General features: G+C 48.2%; 1 protein-coding gene and 1 pseudogene across 3 annotated transcripts in view; one reads left to right on the forward strand and one right to left on the reverse strand.

Annotated features, from left to right (window-relative positions):
• The window catches only part of Pxn (paxillin), a 62,234-nt gene that overhangs the window by 6,117 nt on the left and 33,470 nt on the right, over positions 1–22,647 (forward strand). The window lies entirely within an intron of this gene.
• Positions 17,290–17,665, reverse strand: LOC123454114 (annotated as a pseudogene).

A 22,647-nucleotide genomic window follows, 5' to 3' on the forward strand; every position in this document is an offset into this window, starting at 1 on the left:
ATCAAACTGGGGCTGTTAGGCTTTGCAGGCAAGTGCCTTAACCTCTGAGCCATCTCTCTAGCCTCTTCTTGTATACTTTAAATCATCTCTAGATTACTTATGATACTTGATGCAATGTAACTGCTATGGAAATTGTGGTTATACAATATTATTTAGGGAGTAATGACAAGAAAAAGAAATATGTACATACAGTTCAGTATGATGCAATTTTTTAAAATGTTTATTCTTTCTTTCTTTATTAGAAAGAGAGAATGGGCATGCCAGGGCCTCTAGCTACTACAAACTCACTCCAGACACATGCACCCCCTTGTACATCTGTCTTATGTGGGTACTGGGGAATTGGATCGGGGTCCTTAGGCTTTGCAGGCAAATGCCTTAATAGCTAAGCCATCTCTCCAACTCTGCAATGTTTTTTTGTTTGTTTGTTTTTGTTTTGTTTTCTGAGGTAGAGTCTCACTCTAGCTCAGCACATTAATCCTCCTACCTCTGCCTCCTGAGTGCTAGGATTAATGTTGTGTGCCACCATGCCCAGCAATGCAGTGTTCTTCTGAATATTTCCAGTCCTCTGTCAAACCTGCAGATGTGGAACTTGTGGATACAGGGGGCCAGTTATACATGTATTACATGAGTATGTGTATGTACTTACATGTATGCATGTGCTACACATTGGCACAGAATGGAAAATGTTAATCACTGAGTCCAAGTAGAAGGTACACGGGCTTTCACTGTAATAGTTTTCGACATCTCTACATGTCTAAGACATTCCTCAGAGCTGGTTGTGGTGGTGCATGTCTTTAATCCTAGCATTGGGGAGGCAGAGGTAGAAGGACTGCTGTGAGTTCAAGGCCAGCCTGGAACTACAGAGTAAGTTACAGGTCCGCCTGAGCTACAGTGAGACTTTACTTTGAAAACAAACAAACAACAACAACAAAAAATTCTTGTGCCAAAAATGTACTGAAAATAAGTTAAAGACCCTTTTTTGCCATGGACTTTAGGCTTTTTCGGGCTAAGGGTGCTGGCCTCTGTCTGCCTGTGGTTGGCCTGAGTGACTGCAGGTGGTGGAGCCAGAGATGGGACGGGCCTCTAGTGACCGTGACTGCTTACTATCATCTGGACAGTACAGTGACACCTGTGAAGGGGAAAAAAATGACAGGGCCGGACAGCGTACTTCCATAGGTATGCAGTTGGCTCACTAGTTATTTTGGGTGATGGGACATTAATCAAAACAGGATTAGGACAGAGAGGCGCTGCTTTCCGGTCGGAGCTCGTGGAGGTTGTCCAGCTGGAGGGATGCTGAGCAAGGCTTTACAGTGTAAGAGTGGTCTTCAGGGACTGGGCGTGGTGTGGTGCACACCTTTAATCCCAGAGCTTGGGAGGCTGAGGCAGGAGCATTGCAGTGAGTTTGAGGCCACCCTGAGACTACATAGTGAGTTCAAGGCTACCCCGAGACTACATAGTGAATTCTTTGTCAGCCTGGGCAAGAGCAAGGTTCTACCTCAAAAAACCAAAAAAAAAAGAAAAGAAAAAGAAAAAGAATGGTCTTCAGGCAGCTCCAGCCCTGGGGGAGGTGAAGAGTTGCCTTTTGCTTCACATCATGAATCTCTTATCCATGGCCAGTGGAGCACCCTTAGCCTGTGGGCAGTGGGGCCACTGGGTTCTTTCTTGAAGCTCAGATCTGGCCCTGCTGGTTCTCCATCCTTTTTGTTTCCTCTCCTGGAATCTCCATTCCCTATGTCCATCCTGTCCAGTTTATCCTCACTTAAAGCTGAGCCACTTGGCCTTTTTTTTTTTTCTCAAGGTAGGGTCTCACTGTATCCCAGGTTGACCTGACCTGGCACTCACTCTGTAGTCCAGGCTGGCCTTGAACTCCCAGTGATCCTCCTACCCCAGCCTTGAGTGCTGGGACTAAAGACCTGCACCACCATACCCAGCTCTTCATTTGTTGTGGGGGGAAATAGTTGGACTCTGACATCTGTGGCCTCCTGCGCTCAGAGGTGAGCCTGAGGACTCTGGTACCTACGAGAAGCATTTCAGACTGCCAGCAGACCAGTGCTTTACATGGGAGTCTTTGAACCTCATGTTTGTTGGCATGTGAGGGTGTGGACAGAGGCTGGCCACTTGGAGGGGTTCTCGGGTCTTGCAGTGGTGTGTCAGGGCCTGGCTCTGCCTTTTTGAAACAAGCAGCCTGATGTGTGTTTCCTGGGGGAGGGGATGGTGCTAGGAGGAAGCTTTATGTAATTCTTGGCTGGGGCTCAGGTAATTGTTTTAATGAAATGGAATGCGGCTGATTCAGAACTCACTTGGCAGGAACAGCCATGTTCTGTTCTGTTTTCTTGTTGGGGGGAGTGGGGCACACATTTCCAGCTGTTTTGAATCGTAGGCCCCTACGGAATCTGGGTAAGCTGAGCAAGGTGGGTGGGAGCCACAGGGAACTCCTTCCTTGTGGAGATCAAGGAGCAACGGGCTGCTCGGTTCTCATGAGGACATCATTGTGTGTGTGTGTGTGTGTGTGCATGCACTCACACATGGATGTATGTTTATGCAGTGGGGATCCAGCTTATGGACATGCTCTTGCAAAGCATGGACTCTCCCACTGACCTATGCTCCCCAGTGTCTGTGTGTCTTTTGGAAGAAGTCCTGGAGGATTTTGGCCTTTTCCAACAATACAGCCCTGCTGAAAGAAGGCTGTAGAATCCATCCCATGTTTGCCCTCTGAGGTTGTTAGGTGGCAGTAGCAAGGAACATGGAACTGCTGAGCACACAGACCTATGGACAGATCTGTTTACTCCCCCCAAAGTCCTTTCTTGTCTGACCCCTACCTGTCTGTGTTGGTGTGGCCTCATGTGGCCTCATGGTCTCCATCCACAGCTCCTTCCACATTCTGCCTGCTCTTCTGCTTCCTTTACACCTTTCTATCCTTCCAGGCTGACCTGGAATTCACTATGGCGTCTCAGGGTGGCCTTGAACTCACTGTGATCCTCCTACCTCTGCCTCCCTAGTGCTGGGATTAAAGGCATGCACCACCACGCCCGGCTCTTCTGTTCCATTTTTTAAAATAAATTTATTTTTATTTTTATTTATTTATTTATTTGAGAGTGACAGAGAGAGAGAGAGAATGGGAACGCCAGGGCTTCCAGCCACTGCAAACGAACTCCAGACACATGCGCCCCCTTGTGCATCTGGGTAACGTGGGTCCTGGTGAATCGAGCCTCAAACTGGGGTCCTTAGGCTTCACAGGCAAGCGCTTAACCGCTAAGCCATCTCTCTAGCCTTTCTGTTCCGTTTTTTTTTTAACACAGCCTGTCCATTCTTCTACACTTCCTGACACAAATACCTTCCCAGTGGCCATGTTTTCCTTTCCTTCCTTAAGCTTCTCTGTAGAACATCCACGTTTTCCTTTTCCACGTTCTTGATTTCTTTGTGTTGGGGGCACATATCTATTTTTTCAGAGAATTCCGCCCCCCCTTCGGACTCCCTGTTTTTCTCTAGTTTGTCTACTTGCCTGACCTCCTTTAGAACTTACGTGCTGGCAACTCCGAAATTTCTGTTTCCACCCCTGACGTGGATTCTATTGTCTTCATTCTTCCGGTTTGCAGGCCAGCAAAGACCCAACTCATTTCCTTTTCACTGTCTTCTGGAAGCCTGTCGATTGTCTGATCTCTCCTCTCTTGGTCTGTGTTAGATAATGGACATAAGCTTTGAGGTAGTAGGTGATAGTTATTTTGACTTACAAAAACTAAACCTAAGCTTAGAGGAGTTAGGGGAAGGGGAGACATCCAGTTCCAACTCTGATAGAGATGTAAGAACTTGAACCTAGGTCCTCTGGTATCCAACCCACTCTGATTAAAAAAAAATACTGTTTGAGTAACCGGGCATGGTGGCACACGCCTTTAATCCCAGCACTCGGGAGGCAGAGGTGGGGCATTGCCATGAGTTCGAGGCCACCCTGAGACTACCTAGTGAATTCCAGGTCAGCCTAGGCTAGAGTGAGACCCTACCTTGAGAAACCAAAAAATAAAACATAAAAATATTTTTCTTTATTTGCAAGCAGAGACAAAGAGAGAAAGGGGTCGGATAGGTGCACAAGGGCCTCTTGCCACTGTAGATGAACTCCAGTTGCATATACCACTTTGTGCATCTAGCCGTATATGGGTACTAGGGATATGAACTCCAGGCCAGCAGGCTTTGCAAGCAAGCACCTTTAACCACTGAGTCCTCTCTCCAGCCTCCACTCTCAGATTTTTGTCTTTAATTTTTTTTTGCTCATTTTTATTTATTTATTTGAGAGCGACAGAGAGAGAGAAAGAGGCAGAAAGAGAGAGAGAGAGAGAATGGGCGCGCCAGGGCCTCCAGCCACTGCAAAGGAACTCCAGACCCGTGCACCCCCTTGCACATCTGGGGAACTGAGCCTTGAACCAGGATTCTTAGGCTTCACAGCACGCGCTTAACCGCTAAGCCATCCCTCCAGCCCACACTCTCATTTAAAAAAAAAGATTTTTATTTATCATTTACTTAATTTATTACAGTCAGAGAGGGAGAAAGTGTGTGAATGGGCACGTCAGGGCTTCTAGCCACTGCAAACGCCAGACACGTGCCGCTATGTGCAGCTGGCTTATGTGGGTCCTGGAGACTCAAACCTGGGTCCTTAGGCTTTGCAGGCATGCACCTTAACCGCTAAGCCATCCCTCCAGCCCCACTTTCAGATTTTAATATTTTTATTTATTTATTTATTTGACAGAGAGAAACAGGGGAGAGAATGGACATGCCATGGCCTCTAGTCATGGCAAATGAATTCCCCAATGCATGTGCCACCTTGTGCATCTCGGAAATGGCATCTAGGTCCTTAGGCTTTGCAGGCAAGTGGCTTAACCACTAAGCCATCTCTTTAGCCACCACTCTGATTAAAAATTTTTATTTATTTATTTATTTATTTGAGAGCGACAGACACAGAGGGAAAGACAGATAGAGGGAGAGAGAGAGAATGGGGGCGCCAGGGCTTCCAGCGTCTGCAAACGAACTCCAGACGCGTGCGCCCCCTTGTGCATCTGGCTAATGTGGGACCTGGGGAACCGAGCCTCGAACCGGGGTTCTTAGGCTTCACAGGCAACCACCAAGCCATCTCTCCAGCCCTGATTAAAAATTTTTTTTTTGTTTATTTATTTATTTGAGAGAGAGAGAGAGAATGGGCGCGCCAGGCCCTCCAGCCACTGCAGATGAACTCCAGACGCATGTGTCCCCTTGTTTATCTGGCTAACGTGGGTCCTGGGGTATTGAGCCTTGACTGGGGTCCTTAGGCTTCACAGGCAAGCACTTAACTGCTAAGCCATCTCTGCAGCCCATCACTCTGATTTTGAGGGTGGGTTGAGACAAGGTTTCTCAGGCTAGCCTCAAACTTGCCATATAACCAAGGGTCCTGATCCTCCTGCCTCCACCTCTGGAGTGCTAGGGTTACTGACGTGCCCCACCGTGCCTAGTTTAATGCAGTGCCAGCTATCTGCATGCTGTCTACCAACTGAGCCACATCTCCAGCCACCTTTTTGAGATTTTTTTTTTTAATGTGATTAAAATGGCCAACCTGTTGATCCTCGCTCTCCTCACTTAGATCTGGCTTGTCAGAGCCATATAAATTGGGATTCCTTCTGCCCTGTAAGCTCCTTGAAGCCAGGAGCCTCATCACCTTGCCTGTCAACCATCTCTGACCACCAAGTACTGTTCTCTTCTCTCTGTGGTTGCTTGATAAATATTTGATGGTGGATGATGATTAAATGGGCATGAACTGCAGACACTCAGTGGGCTTCCAGACCTGCAGCAAACCACTTTCTCCTCTGGAGAATCTGAGTGAGAAGTTCCCGGAGTTTGGACTGAAGAGCCTGTTGCCAGGCGGAATCCAGGCCTCACCTGGGTATGCACCAACGCCGCTGGCTCGCCCCCCGTGTGACTTCAGCACGGCCCTGTACACTCTGAGCCCCGTTCCCCTGCTCAGCCAACAGATACAGTTCTTTTCTTTCTTTTTTTGGTTTTTCGAGGTAGGGTTTCATTCTAGCCCAGGCTGACCTGAAACTCACTATGTAGTCTCAGGGTGGCCTTGAACTCATGGCGATCCTCCTACCTTTGCCTTCGGGTGCTGGGATTAAAGGCATGTGACACCACGCCTGGCTGAAGACATGTTTCTTGAAAAAAATTTTTTTAAAGTTTATGGGCTGAGAAGATGGCTCAGTGGTTAAAGGCATTTACTTGCAAAGCCTATAGGCCTGAAGTTTATATCCTTAGTACCCACAAAAGGCAGATGTACAAAGTGGCGCATGCACTTGGAGTTTGTTTGTAGTGATAAGAGACCCTTGAGCACACCTGTTCTCTCTCTCCCTTGAGAGAGAGAGAGAGGGAGAGGGATATGAATGAATGAGAATGGGTGCGCCAGGGCTTTCAGCCGCTGCAAACAGACTCCAGACACATGCGTCATATTGTGGATCTGGCTTACATGGGTCCTAGGAACTAGAACCCAAGTCCTTTGGGTTTGTAGGCAAGTACCTTAACTACTAAGCCATCTCTCCGGTCTACCATCCATGTTCAAACCTCTACTGCACTTATCTCCGGGCTGCATTTTTGATGGCCTTTGCCATGGGTGTTTAGTGCACATGTACCCACCTGGCCATTCATTTGCCAGGGGAGGGAACTGACTGCTGTTCTGTAGGAGAAGGTAACTTAGGCCACTTCATAGCCTCGTGAGTTAGAGAAGACCTGGGGCCCTGCTCTGAAGGTGCAGTGGTCAGTACCCCATCGTGGGTGGCATTAGGTTGGGTTTTGCTCATGTGACATTTCAGTTCCCCTGAGCGTCTTTGGTGGCTTTAAGAGGGAAGCTGAGGGGGGAGGTTGTTCTGTGGCTTGGCTCATTCTGATCGCTTCTCTAACACTAATATTTGAGAGCTGCCACAATGAGCTGCTTTGGGATTCACTCCCAGATCAGCCTTGAGCTCCTCCTAGCACTTCCAGGCTGCCAGGATGCTCTGTGACATCCATAAAGCCTCCCGCGGGCGCTGGTCACTAGAGCCCCGGTAGCCATTGGAAAAGGGAGAGTTCAGCTGGGTGTGGTGGCGCACCTATCTGTAATCCTAGCATGAGGGTGGCTGAGCTAGGAGCATTGCTAGGAGTTCCAGGTAAGCCTGGGCTACTGAGTGACAACCTATCTCAATGTGTCTCCCTCCCCCATAGAAAAGGGGGGAAGAAGCCGGGCGTAGTGGCGCATGCCTTTAATCCCAGCACTCGGGAGGCACAGGTAGGAGGATTGCCATGACTTCAAGGCCACCCTGAGAATACAGAGGGAATTCCAGGTCAGCCTGGGCTAGAGTGAGACCCTACTTCAAAAAAAAAAAAAAATGGCGGGGGAGAGGACTGGAGAGATGGCTTCGCTGTTAAGGCACTTGCCTGTGAAGCCAAAGGACCCAGGTTCAATTCCCTAGGATCCATGTAAGCCAGATGCACAAAGTGGCATGTGTGGCTGGAGTTCATTTACAACGGCTGAAGGTCCTGACATGCCCATTCTCTCTTTCTCTGTCAAATTAATTAAATTAAAAAAATATTGTTTTAAAAAAGGGGGGAAAGAAAAGGAGTGTGAGGAGAAAGTATTTGGGAGTATTTTCTGGATTGGGAACCGTGGTGGGCACAGCCTTAGATGGAAGCTGGCTCAGAGTGGCTGTATCTGCTTGAGGTACGTTGATCCTCTGGGCTACCCTGGATTCTGCTGGGGTCCAAGGTGGCTCAGAGTCCAGGCCGGGTTCTTCTGCTCTGTTTCCATGGACATTCTTCTTCCCTAGGTGGAAATGGGAGTGTCCAGTGGCCACATTTGGTTTCCTCTGCACTGGCTCTTTCCCCTTGGGTCCTGACTCTGTTGGCTTGCTAGGGTGGCTTTGCCTCCCTGATGAGTTCTAGGACAGCGGGTTGGGCCGGCTCCTCTGTGGTCGGTGGGAAGGAGTGGCCATGATGCCTCAGCACTACACTTGTTCCTCAGTGACTCAACTTGGCTGCCTTCCTGAGCTTTCTTGGTCACATGCTGCCCATCTTGGAACGTCCTCTGTCCCCAGGAGTGGATGTGTGGTTTATTCACCCTCCTGAGTGTCAGGCTTGCCTGTGTGTTTGGGCCAAGGTAGCTGTTGGAGACCTCACCTCCTCCCTGTCTCGCCCCTCGCATGGCCTCTTCTGTTATGTCCTGAAGTGCCCAAGAGTTCCTGTTCCTTCCCTCACCTTGGAAGCCAGTAGGTGAAGCCCTTCTGCCTAGTCTGCTGAGGCAGCCAAGCTGCAAACTAGCTGGGGAGGAGGAGGGTCACCTTACGGTTGTCATGGCTTCCCGTGCTCATTTCTGTTCATCTGTTTCCAAATATCCTGTTTGTGCCCCGAGAGCAGCAGAAACAGTGACTAGGAAGCAGCTCAGCTGCTCTCTGCCTAACCTTAGGCAGATATTGGCCCAGGTCCCTCTGCTGTCCGGGACACTCAGTTTGCTGGTCGGGGCTATCAGGTGCTTGCTGGCAGCAGCTCCCTTGAGTCCCTTTCAGGCTCCGTCCTTTCTCCTCTCCCGCTTCCACTGCCTGCCTGGCTTTCTCTTGAGTGTTCTGTCAGTTGGAGGTTATTGGGTAACAGCCCCCTTGTGTGCTTCCAGAACTGGAAGGAACCTCAGGATCCCACTGCCCCTGTGGTTGGGGGTCTCCAGCTGTCACCTCCCTCAGTCAGAGCTGCCCATGGCTCTGCTCAGGTACCGGGCTTCAGTCTTGGGCTGCACTTGCAGTAGAGGCTCTTCTACCTTATTTCCACAGCCCTTGAAACTCCGTGTTTTAGTTACACTGGCTGACCAGGAAGCCCCAGTGATCCTCCTGTCTCTGCCTCCCTCAGACCAGGGTCACAGGTATGCTCACGCATGCCTAGCTTTTGTTTTATTTTATTGTTGTCCCCCCGCCCCCCAGATAAGGTCTCAGTCCACCCCAGGATCTCCTGGAAAACTCTCTGTAGTCCCGCCTGGCCTTAAACTCACAGCAATCCTCCTACCTCCACCTCTTAAGTGCTGGAATTAAAGGTGTGTGCCACCTTGCCTGGTTAGTCTTTTACTTTACCTAATTTATTTGTGTGTGCACAAGGCCAAGGCCCATGTGTGGAGGTCAGGGGAAAACCTTGAGTTGGTGTCCTTCTGCCTTTGTTGAGACAGTTTTTTTTTTTTTTTTTTTTTTAATATTTATTAGAAAGAGAAAGAGGCAGAGGGAGAGGGTTGGGGGGAGAGAATGAGTGCGCCAGGGCCTCTAGCCACTGCAAACAGACTCTAAATGCATGTACCACCTAGTGCATGTGGCCTTCCATAGGTACTGGGGAATTGAACCTGGGTCCTTAGGCTTCGCAGGCAAGCACCTTCATTGCTAAGCCATATCTCCAGCCTCCACACACTGTTTTAAAACTTGCCCTTTTCCACTTCACACTCCTTTGTGACTGTCTTTTCCCTGACACTCAATCTTTTTCTTTTTCTTTTTCTTTTTTTTTTTTTTTGAGGTAGGGTCTCACTCTAACCCAGGCTGACCTGGAATTAACTATGTAGTCTCAGGGTGGCCTCAAATTCATGGCGATCCTCCTACCTCTGCCTCCCGAGTGCTGGGATCAAAGGTGTGCGCCTCCATGCTCGGCTCTATCTTATTCTAAAATACTATTTTCTTGAACAAACTAGCATATACTTGGGCCAGCATTTACTTAACCGGTCCCCTGGTTAAATGTGATTATTTCAAAGTTTTCACTGTAATTAGCCATAAAGAGCCAGTTGGGGAGACTGAGGAGATGGCTCAGAAGTTAAAGGCACTTGCTTGCTAAGCCTGCCAACCCAAGTTGAAATCCGCAGCAGCCATGTAAAGCCAGATACGACTGTGATCTCAACCTGTTTGGGAGGTACAGCCAAAACTGGAAGCTCGTAGACCAGCTAGGCTGGTGTTGGCGGTAGCAAAAGACCCTGTCTTGGGCTGGAGAGATAGCTTACCAGTAAGATGCTTGCTGGAGCAAAAGGACCCAGGTTCGATTCTCCAATACTCATGGAAAGCCCAGCACAAGGTGGTGCATGTGTCTGGAGTTTGTTTGTAGAGGCCAGAGGCCCTGGCACATACATTCTCTCCCTCCCTCTCTCTCAAATAAAAAAAAAAAAAAAATCTTAAAAAATATATGTTATATACACATAAACCTGTATTGTCAGGGCCACCCTGAGCCTACCAAGTGAATTCCAGGTCAGCCTGGGCTAGAGCAAGACCCTACCAACCGCCCCCCCCCAAAACCAAAATACCCTGTATTTCCAGAGTTTGTTGGGCTCCTCAATCCTTGGGTCTTTGTTCTCCTGCAGGACTGGTGTTAACATGGCCACACCAGGCTATTTCATGTGGTATCTAAAGATAAAGTAAAATATTAAAAAAAAAAAAAAAGATTTGAACTCCAGCAGTCTTAGGTCTCCCAAAGCCCTGACGCTTGCTGAGGAAGCCCACCTACCAACCTGCCAAGTCCATCTCACCAGCCCATTTTTTTCTTTCTTTTGAGACAGGATCTCATAACATAGCCCAGGCTTTCTTCAAACTTGTAGTCCTCCTACCTCTTGCCTCCTAAATACAAGGTTTAGAAATTTAAAGGCTGGGTGTGGTGGCACATTCCTTAAATCCTGGCATTCAGGAGGTCCAGGTAAGAAAATCATTGTGAGTTTGAGGCCAGCCTGAGACTACATAGTGAATTCCAGGTCAGCCTGGGCTAGATCTCCAAAGTGGTGTATGCATCTGGAGCTTGTTTGCAGCCGTAAGAGGCCCTGGCACACCTCTGTACATACTATCTCTCTCATAAATAAAAATTATTTAAAAAAAGAAAAAGCCAGGCATCCAGCTTTTTCTAGCACTCAGGTAGCAGAGGTAGGAGGATTGCTGTGAGTTCGAGACCAGCCTGAGACTACATAGTGAATTCCAGGTTAGCCTGGGCTAGAGTGAGACCATACCTCAAAAAACCAAATAAATAAACAAAATTTTTAAAAAGTTTATGTATTTTTCTAAGTGTTTTGATGTAGAGGTCTCAGCATTGCTGCATCATTTGCTCCCTGCTGGGTACTGTGGTACTGTTCTAAGTACCTTTATGTATTACCTTATTGCTTCTCAACAAAACCTCACGAAGGGGCTGGAGAAATGGCTTAGTGGTTAAGCGCTTGCCTGTGAAGCCTAAGGACCCTGGTTCGAGGCTTGGTTCCCCAGGACCCACGTAAGCCAGATGCACAAGGAGGGGCGCACACATCTGGAGTTCATTTGCAGTGGCTAGAGGCCCTGGCACGCCCATTCTCTCTCTCTCTCTCTCTCCCCCTCTCTGTCACTCTCAAATAAATAAATAAAAATGAAAAAATAGCCAGGCATGGTGGCACACGCCTTTAATCCTAGCAGTTGGGAGGCAGGATTAGGATCGCTGTGAGTTTGAGGCCACCCTGAGACTCCATAGTGAATTCCAGGTCAGCCTGGGCTAGAGTGAGACCCTACCTCGAAAAACCAAAAATAAATAAATAAATAAATGAAAAATAAAAAGTAAAACCTCACGAAGTAGATCGTGTGTGTGTGTGTGTGTGTGTGTGTGTGTGTGTGTGTGTGTGTGTTGGTATCCTTGGTAAATTGTCAAACCAGGATTGGAACCCAGAGACTGATTTAGCCTACCGTCCCCTACAGCCCCACAGCCACACTGTGGACTCTGCTCCTATTCCCACTTGCCAGGAGGGTGATGCGCAGAGGGGCAGTGTGAAGGAGGCTGGGAACGGACGTGTGGGAGCCTGCTGTGTGTGTATTTTGTGAATGTGAAAGTCATCTGTAGGATGCATTTGAGGAAATGATCTTCCAGGTGCATGGGAGGGAAGGGGGATTACCACTGAACCCCACCTAGATCGCCTGGGACTGAGACTGTGAGGAAGTGAGGTGTGAGCAGCTGGGCTTCCCTTTGGGGCCGGAGGCTTGTGGGCTGTAAAGGGAGAAGCATTTCTCTGCGCCCATCCCAGTTCCCCTGTGGTGCTTGTGAGCAGAGGCCATTGTCCTGTTCCTCAGGACAGCCAGGTGGCCCTCTGTCCTCCCGTCAGTGAGTTCTTGGGTTTGCTCTTCTCTCTCTGGCTTCTCTGTGAAGGCCTTTTCTCCATTATTGAAACTTCTCAATTGGGAGAGTTGACATCTCCAGTTTCCAGCCACAATTGTGGAGTTGTCTTTTTCCTTTTCGGTTCTGTTCATTTTGGCTTCTTCATCGACTTTGTCTCTGCTGTTGGCTGTGTATGTATGCATTCAGAGTGATTATTGTCTTTAAATATATATATATGTATGTATGTATGTATGTATGTATGTATGTGTATATATATATATATATATATGTATGTATGTATGTATATTTTTTTGCTTTGTTTTGTTTTGTTTTTTGTTTTTTGTTTTTTTGAGGTAGGGTCTCACTCTAGCCCCAGGCTGACCTGGAATTCAGTATGTAAGCAATCTCAGGGTGGCCTCGAACTCACAGTGATCATCCTACCTCTGCCTCCCAAGTGCTGGGACTAAAGGTATGCGCCAGCATGTCTGGCTCAAAATAAATATGTGTGTGTGTGTGTGTGTGTGTGTGTGTATTATTGACAACTTCTATACTTACAAACAACCATGGTATTTCCCTCTCTTCCCCCACTTTTCCCACCATAACTCTGCTCTCCGTCATATCCCCTCCCTCTCTCCATTAGTCTTTCTTATTTTGATGTCATTGTCTTTTTCTCCTATTACGAGGGTCTTGTGTGGGTAGTGCTAGGCACTGCGAGGTCATGGATATCGAGGCCAATTTCTGTGTGGACAGTTGTTTGTAAGGAGTGCTACCCTTCCTTTGGCTCTTACATTTCTTTCTGCCACCTCTTCTGCAATGGACCTTGAGCCCTGGAGGGTGTGATAGAGATGTTTCAGTGCTGGACACTCCTCCGTCCCTTCCTCTCAGCACTGTGGTGTCTTTTTGGTCATCCCAGTGGTCACTGCCATCTGAAACGAGAAGCTTCTGTAACCAGAAGTTTCTGTAACCAGAAGTGAGAGTAGCATTAATATATGGGTGTGAACTCTAAATAAAGTGCTTACAGGGCAGTTTGGTGAACATAATATATGCATTTAGCCGGACAAGAGCAGGCGTTACACTCCTAGGGATCATGACCTTCCCCACTGTAGGCTTTTGACTAGGTTTTCAGTACCAGGCATGTATTCCTTCCCATGGAGTGGGCCTCCAGTCCAATTAAAGGGTGCTTGGTTTTCCCCATAACAGACATGCCACTTATACCCATTTAGTCATTTGGCCTGGCTGGCCACACTTGAGGCTTGCAGTGTCCACTGTTTTCACTGCTGATGACTACTGTCTCCCCATAGGGCTGCATGTAGTGCAGCTTTTTCCAGCTTTCTGTCAGTTGGTCTGCATGAAGGAGGTTTCAGCTCAGCCCCAGGTTGATTTTTCAGTGGCCTTGCAGCCCAGGCATGTGGAGTCTTCAGCAACAGAGTCTTGTCATCTAGTTCTGGTGGGAAACCAAGAGCCTTGGCAATGACCTGTAATCTTTTGGGGTCATCAGGGACCTCCCTGGTCAACAACTCACTAGAAGGTATCCTATCCCTGGCACTGAAATTTTTTTTAAAAATTATTTTTGGTTATTTTTATTTATTTGAGAGTGACAGACAGAAAGAGCCAAAGAAAGAGGGAGGGAGGGAGGGAGGGAATGGGCGCGCCAGGGCCACCAGCTACTGCAAACAAACTCCAGATACATGTGCCCCCTTGTGCATCTGGCTAATGTGGGTCCTGGGGAATCGAGCCTCCAACTGGGATCCTTAGGCTTCACAGGCAAACACTTAAGTGCTAAGCCACCCTCTAGCCCTTGAAATTTTTGTAGTAACAGTCTATGGCTTCTGGGTGTGCCATTATCCAAAAAAGTAGGTTTTCATATCTATGTTTCTTTCTTTATGTTCAGTTTACTAAAACAGTTGTTTGGAGCACCTGCAGTGAGTGATGACCTCAGCCTTCACTCTTGTGGGGCTCAGTGCAGAGGGGTGGAATGTTTGAACAGCCTCTGGAGGACTGCAGGTCAGAGCCTCGCTTGTGGACTCTTATTTGGAAACTATCCTGAATCTTAGAGCCTTCCCCATGCGCAGTTTCTTCTGTAGTGGTTCTCAGAGGCCTGGTAGGCATCTGGCCTGATTTTACCTTGAGAGTCTCCTCTTCTTGTTTTTCGTTTTTGTTTTGTTTCCAAGGTAGGGTCTCACTTTAGCCCAGGCTGATCTGGAACTCACTGTAGTCCAGGCTGGCCTCAAACTCATGATAATTATCAGTTTTCAGAATGCTGGGATTTTTTTTTTTTTTTGAAGTATAGTCTTGTAGTCCAGGCTGACCTGGAATTCACAGCAATCCTCCTACCTCTACCTCCCAAGTGCTGGGAGGATTTAAATTAATATAAATAATATATAAATATTATGGGCTGGAGAGATGAGCAGTTAAGCACTTGCCTGTGAAGCCTAAGGACCCCGGTTCAAGGCTCGATTCCCCAGGACCCATGTTAGCCAGATGCACAAGGAGGCACACGCGTCTGGAGTTCATTTGCAGTGGCTGGAAGCCCTGGTGCGCCCATTCTCTCTCTCTCTCTATCTGCCTCTTTCTCTCTCAAATAAAAAAAGAACAATAATATATAAATATTATGTATGTTAGTATTTAAATATTATATAAATATATATGTGTGTATATGTGTGTGTGTCTGTCTTTCTCTCTGTGTCTGTCGCTCTCAAATAAATAAATAAAATGTTTTAAAATTACTATTATTTATTTTCAAGCAAAGAGAGAGTGAGAGAGCATGCACGCAAGTGCCAAGGCCTCTAGCCCCTGTAAACAAACTTCACATGCATGGTCTACATTGTGCATCTTGCTTTATGTGGGGTATTGGAGAATCGAATGCAGGTCATTATTAGGCTTTGCAGGCAAGTACCCTAATGGCTGAGCCATCTATTCAGCCTAAGTATTGGGATTATTTATTTATTTATTTATTTGAGAGCGACAGACACAGAGAAAAAGACAGATAGTGGGAGAGAGAGAGAATGGGCACGCCAGGGCTTCCAGCCTCTGCAAATGAACTCCAGACGCATGCGTCCCCTTGTGCATCTGGCTAACGTGGGACCTGGGGAACCGAGCCTCGAACCGGGGTCCTTAGGCTTCACAGGCAAGCGCTTAACCGCTCAGCCATCTCTCCAGCCCAGTATTGGGATTTTTAAAGGCATTAGTCACCACATCCAGCACAAGGGTCTTTTCTTTCATGCCTCTGAGCAAGCCAATGCACACTTTGTCCAAGGGTTTTGCACTGTAGCTCATGGAGAAATTCTGATTTGGTGAAGTGCCTCCTCTGGTCCTGTGATCTTCCAGAGCCTTGGTTGTGGCATGGCTCCCTGACGAACTTCCTGTGGGTGACCGTGAAGGGGTGCAAGTTCGAACAGGCAAGGATATCCCAGAGCTTTGTAGCAGGGGTCACTGTGTTCCTCAAAATGGCCACTCTAACTTTTATTTTTCTTTTAAGATAGGGTCTCACTGTGTTGCTCAGGCTGGCCTTGGAATTTTAGGCTCACGGGATTCTTCTGCCTTAGCTTCTCAAGTATCAAGTTTGGCACTAGGTTCACAGGTCTTTATGCCATTATACTTTGACTTTTTGTCTGTTTTTCTTTTTGTGTGTGTGGGGGTTCGAGGTAGGGTCTCACTCTAGCCCAGGCTGACCTAGAATTCACTTTATAGTCTCAGGGTAGCCTTGAACTAACTGCAGTCCTGCCTCTGCCTCCCAAGTGCTGCGATTAAAGGTGTGCACCACCACGACCCGATGTCTGTTTTTTTGAGGCAGGATCTTACTCTAGCCTATGCTGACTTGGAACTCAGTAGGTAAATAGCTCAGACTGGCCTCAAACTCACAGCCAGCTTCTACCTCAGCCTCCCAATGTGCTGGTGCTGGGATTATAGCTGTTGCTCTAACCCAGGCTGACCTGGAGTTCACTATGTACTATCAAACTGGTCCTGAACTCACAGCAATCCTCCTTCCTCATCCTCCCAAGGGCTAAGATGAAAGGTGTGTGCCACTGTGCCCTGCAGCCTCTACCATTTGATTGGAGCCTGTAGACCTTTGAACATGTTAAATACTTAACAGCTTGGTTGAATTTAAGTCTACCATCTTGCCATTTGTTTTTTATTTGTACCATCTGTTCTCCATTCCTTTCTGCCTTCTCTTGGATTCTTTGTGTTTAGGCTTCCATTTTATCTTCTTGTGGCCTATTTAGCTATAATTCATTGGTTTATTATCTTAGTGGTTTTCAGGTTTAACTTATCTGCCTTCAAATCATATTTTACCATTTCACATTTATTTAACAGGAGAATCTTTTTTTTTTCAAGGTAGAGAGCCCAGGCTGACCTGGAATTCACTATGGAGTCTCAGTGTGGCCCTGAACTCGGGCGATCCTCTACCTCTGCCTCCCGAGTGCTGGGGTTAAAAGGCGTGCGCCATCTCATCCTTTGCGGTGTCATACGTTCTACTTCTGTATATATTATAAAACTCCCACAATATTGTCCATCTTTTATATTTCTTCTCAAACTTATAAGTTCTGGTACTTTTCATTCCTTTGTAGACAGGGCCTTTGACTTTCAGAAAGGAATTTAAGTATGCCTGAGTACACTGGCACATCCCTGTAGTCACAGGTAACTTGGCATGTTGAAACATGAGGATCAATTGAACTCAAGAGCTGGGGCCCTGCCTGGGCCACTTTGATTCTTTCTTTTTTGTTTTTTTGAGGTAGAGTCTCACTGTAGTCCAGGCTGACCTGAAATTCACTATGTAGTCTCAAGGTGGCCTTGAACTCTTGGCAGTCCTCCTACGTCTGCCTCCCTAGTGCTGGGATTAAAGGGATGCACCACCACGCCTGACAAAGATTTATTTTTATTTATTTATTAGAGAGAGAAAGAATAGGTACACCAGGTCCTCTAGCCACTGCAAACGAACTCAAGATAGATGTACCACCATGTGCATCTGGCTTACGTGGGATCTGGAGAATCGAACCTGAGTCCTTAGGTTTTGCAGGCAAATGCCTTAACCACTAAGCCATCTCTCTTTAACCCCCTTTTGATTCTTTATCAAGAAGGAGACAGAGGGCTACAGAGATGGTTTAGTGGTTAAGGCACTTTCTTTTTTTTTTCTTCTTCTTTTTTTTTTTTTTGCAGTCAGTGTATTGAGGACTTTATTAGTGCCCCAAGGTCATGGCTTTACTTGACCCTCTTCTTGGGGCGAAGGTTGTTGGCGTGGCCACACTTCTTACAGCAATTCACAGCACGAGGGTTCAGATGAGCAAGCGGCAGATCATCTTGTCGCAGTTGTACTTCTGGGCACGCTGGCGCAGAGAGGGCTCGATGATGCCACCATGCAGGCACAACACCAGGTGCAGGTGGACTCTTTCTGGATGTTGTAATCAGAGAGAGTGCGGCCATCCTCCAGCTGTTTGCCAGCGGATATCAGCCGCTGCTGGTCTGGTGGAATGCCTTCCTTGTCTTGGATCTCGGCCTTGACATTCTCGATGTTGTCACTGGGTTCAACATCTATGGTGATGGTCTTGCCCATTAGGGCCTTCACAAGGATTTGCATTTTGGTATCCCTGCTACCAACCTGCTCAGCCGCCAGGCGCTTTCTTATGAAATGTAAGGACCCAGGTTCAGTTCCCTATTAACCACATAAGCCAGATGCACAAGGTGGCACATGTGTCTGGAGTTCATTTGCAATGGCTAGAATGCTCCCATTTTCTCTCTCCATCTTCCTCTTTCTGTCTCTGAAATGAATAAATTTTTTTTGTTTATTTTTATTTATTTATTTGAGAGCGACAGACAGAGAGAGAAAGAGGCAGAGAGAGAGAGAGAGAATATGGATGCATCAGGGCCTCTAGCCACTGCAAACAAACTCCAGATGCATGCATCTGGCTTACTTGGGTCCTGGGAATTTGAGCCTCAAACTGGGGTCCTTAGGCTTCACAGGCAAGCACTTAACCGCTAAGCCATCTCTCCAGCCCCCTAAAATATTTGTTAAAAAAGGAGAGAGGGAGAGAAAATGAGGAAGAGGTGAAGAGGAAGAGAGGGAGGGAAGGGCACTAGGAATGTAGTTCAGTAGTAAGACTATGTAGTCTCAGGTTAGCCTTGAACACGCAGTGATCCTCCCAAGTGCTGGGATTAGAATGTTGGGATTAAAGGCATGCACCGCCACACTTGGCAGTCGTAGAGTGTGTGTTTAGCATTCAGTTCTTCCACCAAAAACAAGCAAACAAAAACAACAATAAGATTCTAAGGAAGGAACAGGGAAGTTGGAAGAATACCCTTGTTTCCCTCCACTTTCCCTCCTAAACCATGTCTTCCTGCCTGGCTAGCTTTGCTGCACCAAGCAGGCCATGCTTTGTGGCTTATCTGCTCTTGGGCAGGCACAGTAATCAGCAAGATGCTATCGCTCTCCCGGCCACAGAGCCCCTGGTGGGTGTTGCTAACACATTCCAGCGGGTGACCACTTCACAAACCTGCCCATTCCAGCTCTCTGGTGTCCTGCCTCCCGAGCTTCACAAGGACAAGGAGAGGTGTGACCAGATCCACGGGACACTGGGGTCGGCACTCTCCTCCTTCCTTCTGCCGCTGGGTAGACCCTCTCCTCCTTCCCCAGCTCCACACCAAGGTGCCTCCTGGCCCCAGGCCCTGACCCTGCAGGGCGCCCACACTCCCTCCCACTGCCTCATTGCTGAGCCCTGAGCCCACCGCGCCCAGCTCCCCTCCCCCGCCACAAAGGCAGCCAGGCAGGCCACACAGTGAGCTGAAACCTTAAGTGCCCACAAGGGGCTGTGCTCCGGCCACAAAGTCTTGTGGAGTATTCCTCTAATTTCTTTTTTTGTTTGTTCTAAAGGGTAGGCGTCGTGTGGCTGGAGGGATCACTGGGTCGTAGCAGAGGGAGTAGAGGAGGAGGCGGCCCGAGGCGTGCTTCTCTGTTGCGCTCCCCCTCACTGCTTGGTGCCTGGGGAGGACGAGGAGATAGAACGAACTCGGGTGCACAGGCAGATAGACCTCAGCAGCTGCTAACTTGGCCAGGGTCATGAATTCATTTCTCCTGTATTCGTGGAGCATCTGTTCTGTGCTCCATGCTCAGGAGAGGCAGATAGATAGAAGCGTGCCCCTTCCCAGTCCTCTGCCTGCGCCCCTTGGGCTGTGCAGGAGCTGCGGGACATTCACAGATGGTCCCTGCCCATTGGACATATGCTGTCACCAGAGAAGTACATGGCACTTTAGGAACTCAGAGGAAGGAGGCCTCAAACCCTGAGTAGGGAGGGGTCTGAGAAGGGGCCGTAATGGTTAAAGGTGCTGACTAGCAAAGCTTGATGGCCTGGCTTCCATTCCCCAGTATCCATATAAAGCCAGATACACAAAGTTGCACATGCATGTGGAGTTTTGTTTGCAGTGGCAGGAGCCCTGGCATGCTCATACTCTTTCCCTGTCTCTCTCTCCAAGTAAATAAAAATTTAAAAAATACTTATAAAAAATAATTTGATCCTAGCATGCAGGAGGCATGAGTTTGAGATTACCCTGAAACTACATAGTGAGTTCCAGGTAAGCCTGGGCTAGAGTGAGATTCTACCTCAAAAACCAAAATAATAATAATAATAGTAATTTGAGGGCTGGAGAGATGGCTTAGCAGTTAAGGCGCTTGACTGTGAAGCCTAAGGACTCAAGTTCAGTCTCTCTCCAAGTCCCACATAAGTCAGACCCACAAAGTGATGCAGGCGCTCAAGGTTGCACATGCCCACTAGGTAGACGAGCATCTGGAGTTTGATTGCGGTGGCTGATGCCCTGGCATGCCAATTCTCTCTCTCTCTCTAAAAAAAAGACATTTAAAAAAGATAATTTGAAGCCGGGCATGGTGGCACAGGCCATTAATCCCAGCACTTGGGACGCAGAGGTAGGATTGCCTTGAGTTCAAGGCCACCCTGAGACTACATAGTGAATTCCAGGTCAGCCTGAACCTACCTTGAAACCCTTTCTGCACCCCCCCCCTCAAAAAATAATAAATTTGAGAAACGCCTGAGTAGAGAATGATATCAGAGAGGTTTCCTGGAGGAAATGGTACCTGATACTGATCCTTAGTTGTTCAAGTTAATTTTAATTTTAATTTGTTTGAGAGAGAGAGAGAAAGAGGCAGATAGAATGAGAGAGAATGGGTATGCCAGGGCCTCCAGCTGCTGCAAATGAACTCTAGACTCATGCACCACCTTGTGCATCTGGCTTATGTGGGTCCTAGAGAATTGAACCTGGGTCCTTTGGCCTTGCAGGCATACACCTTAACTGCTAACCCATCCCTCCAGCCCTCAGTTTTTTTTAGATGGGATAGGTTGCCTTCAGGGCGGCATTGTCTCAGAGATTTGGACAATTGGGAATCTTGCATGATACCACTATACCAGCAGCACCGGCTGGGACATTTGGAACAGCCTTTTACAGAAATGCCATTTGGTAATTGTATTTGGGAGTCTTTTTTTTTTTTTTTTTTTTTTTTTTGAGGTAGGGTCTTACTCTGGCCCAGGCTGACCTGGAATTCACTTTGGAGTCTCGAACTCCTGGCCATCCTCCTCATCCTCCTACCTCTGCCTCCCGAGTGCTGGGATTAAAGGCGTGTGCCACCACACCTGGCAGTATTTGAGAGTCTTCTGTAGAAGAGACCCCTGGCATAAAAGCAACACAGTTCTTTGTCTCTAGGTAGGCAAGGTGGATCCTTTTTATCTTTGTGTTGCAGAAGAGGAAACTGTAGTACATGAATCATAAGGGATAATAAGAAAGGATTTATCCTGCTAAAGAAGATTGGAGGGTGGTCTAGGGATGAGGACCAGGAGGTATAGAGATCTGGAGAGGAGAGGAGAGGGGAGGGGAGGGGAGGGAGACAGACACATACACGTTGAGTTCCTAAATGGATCTTGCAAGAAATTCAGACAATCGATCCACAAGGTCAAACATAATCATTGATCTTTGTTTCTTCCATAAAATGACCTTTGGGGGTGACCTTGATACAGAAGCTGAGGTGAGGCTGGGGCACTGGTGTGTGCTACCATCCATTGAGATGTTGAGTCTGAGCTCAGCTGGACCTGCACCTCTGGCCAGTTCTCAAGGGCATTTCCGTGAGAGCTTGGGGACCTGAGACTGTGCTGAGCCCACTGGCCCCAGTGATGAGCTGCGTGCTCATGTGGCTAGGGGTCCCTGGCTCCTCTGGTAAAATGCCTGGGCTGAGCCCCTCTTCCTGGAGAAGGCCTGATGGACATGGAGCTGGCTTTGCTTTGTGCGTCTCTGGGACTGATCCCAGCACAGACAGGAGGTGCAGGCAGAGGGAACCCTGGTATTCCTGACTGCTCTGAGAATTCCAGAAACAAGCCACATGTAGCCTCCTGAGCTTTCCCCAAGACCTGGCAGTGGAGCGACTTGCTTTCAGCAGAGGGCGCATAGGAGTGGGGACGTCATCATTTTCCACACTGCTACCTGCTGGTCCCCTGAGAGATTCACAGGAGAGTTGGCCAAGGAAAGCAAAGCCCAGCGGCTCTGTGTGTCCTTGCTGCCCTCCTCATCCTAACTCCTCCTGTGGACCTTTCCCCCTTGCTTCTCTCCCACCTTCCTTTCCCGTCTCCTCTGGTGGCTGTTCTGTCCTCCCGCAGAAAACAAATGGTCTTGCTGATGTTACCCTGTTTCTTGGTCTCCTGTCGTTGAGCCCTGCCTCCTTCCTTCTTGCCTGCACACCCTGGCCAGCCAGCCTCAGAGGCAGGCCAGGTCCCGAGCTCCTCTGCTTGCTGCCTGCTGAGTCCACACTTGCCTGCAGGCCTTTGCCCTCGCTCCCTTCCATGGTGCCGCTTGGCTCTTTCCTAGGCTGTTCTCGCCTTTACCTGTAAAATCACTTACGGTGGTTTGTTTCAGGTGTCCCCCATAAACTTAGGTGTTCTGGCTGTTAGGTTCCCCAGCTTATGGCAATTGGAAATTAAAGCCTCCTGGAGGAGGTGTATTGTTGGGGGTGGGCTTATGGGTGTTATAGCCAGTTTCCCCATGTCAGTGTTTGGCACACTATCCTGTTGCTATTGTCCACATTATGTGGGCCAGGGGGTGATGTCCACCCTCTGCTCATGCCATCGTTTTCCCCTGCCATTGTAGAGCTTCCCCTCGAGCCTGTAAGCCAAAATAAACCTCTTTTTCCCAGAAGCTGCTCTTGGTCATGTGACTTCTACCAGCAATGCAAACGGACTGCACCACCACTGCTTCTCCTTCCTGTTCTTCTGCTGACCCAGCTGCGCCTCCCTCCTCAGAACAGTTAGACCCTGTGTCTCTTCTGTGCTCAGCACAGTGCTCATGGTTGGTGTTGGGGCTGCCATGGGAAGTGAGGCTGTCGCCTACCCTTGTGAGAGGGACTGAAAGGGCCCAGAGGAGGCAGGGAAGACAGGTGCCAGTTGCTCTGTCTCTTTTCAAGGATCACCTTGGATACCCAGTGAGGCAGGGTCTATTTGTGCCTCCTGAACTGTGTCTGTTAGCTTTGCTGGAGAGGAGTGTTTGCTGCCTAGGCCAATGAACAGTCATGTC

This window comes from Jaculus jaculus, chromosome 13 (assembly GCF_020740685.1).
Source record: "Jaculus jaculus isolate mJacJac1 chromosome 13, mJacJac1.mat.Y.cur, whole genome shotgun sequence".
Lineage (NCBI taxonomy): Eukaryota > Metazoa > Chordata > Mammalia > Rodentia > Dipodidae > Jaculus > Jaculus jaculus.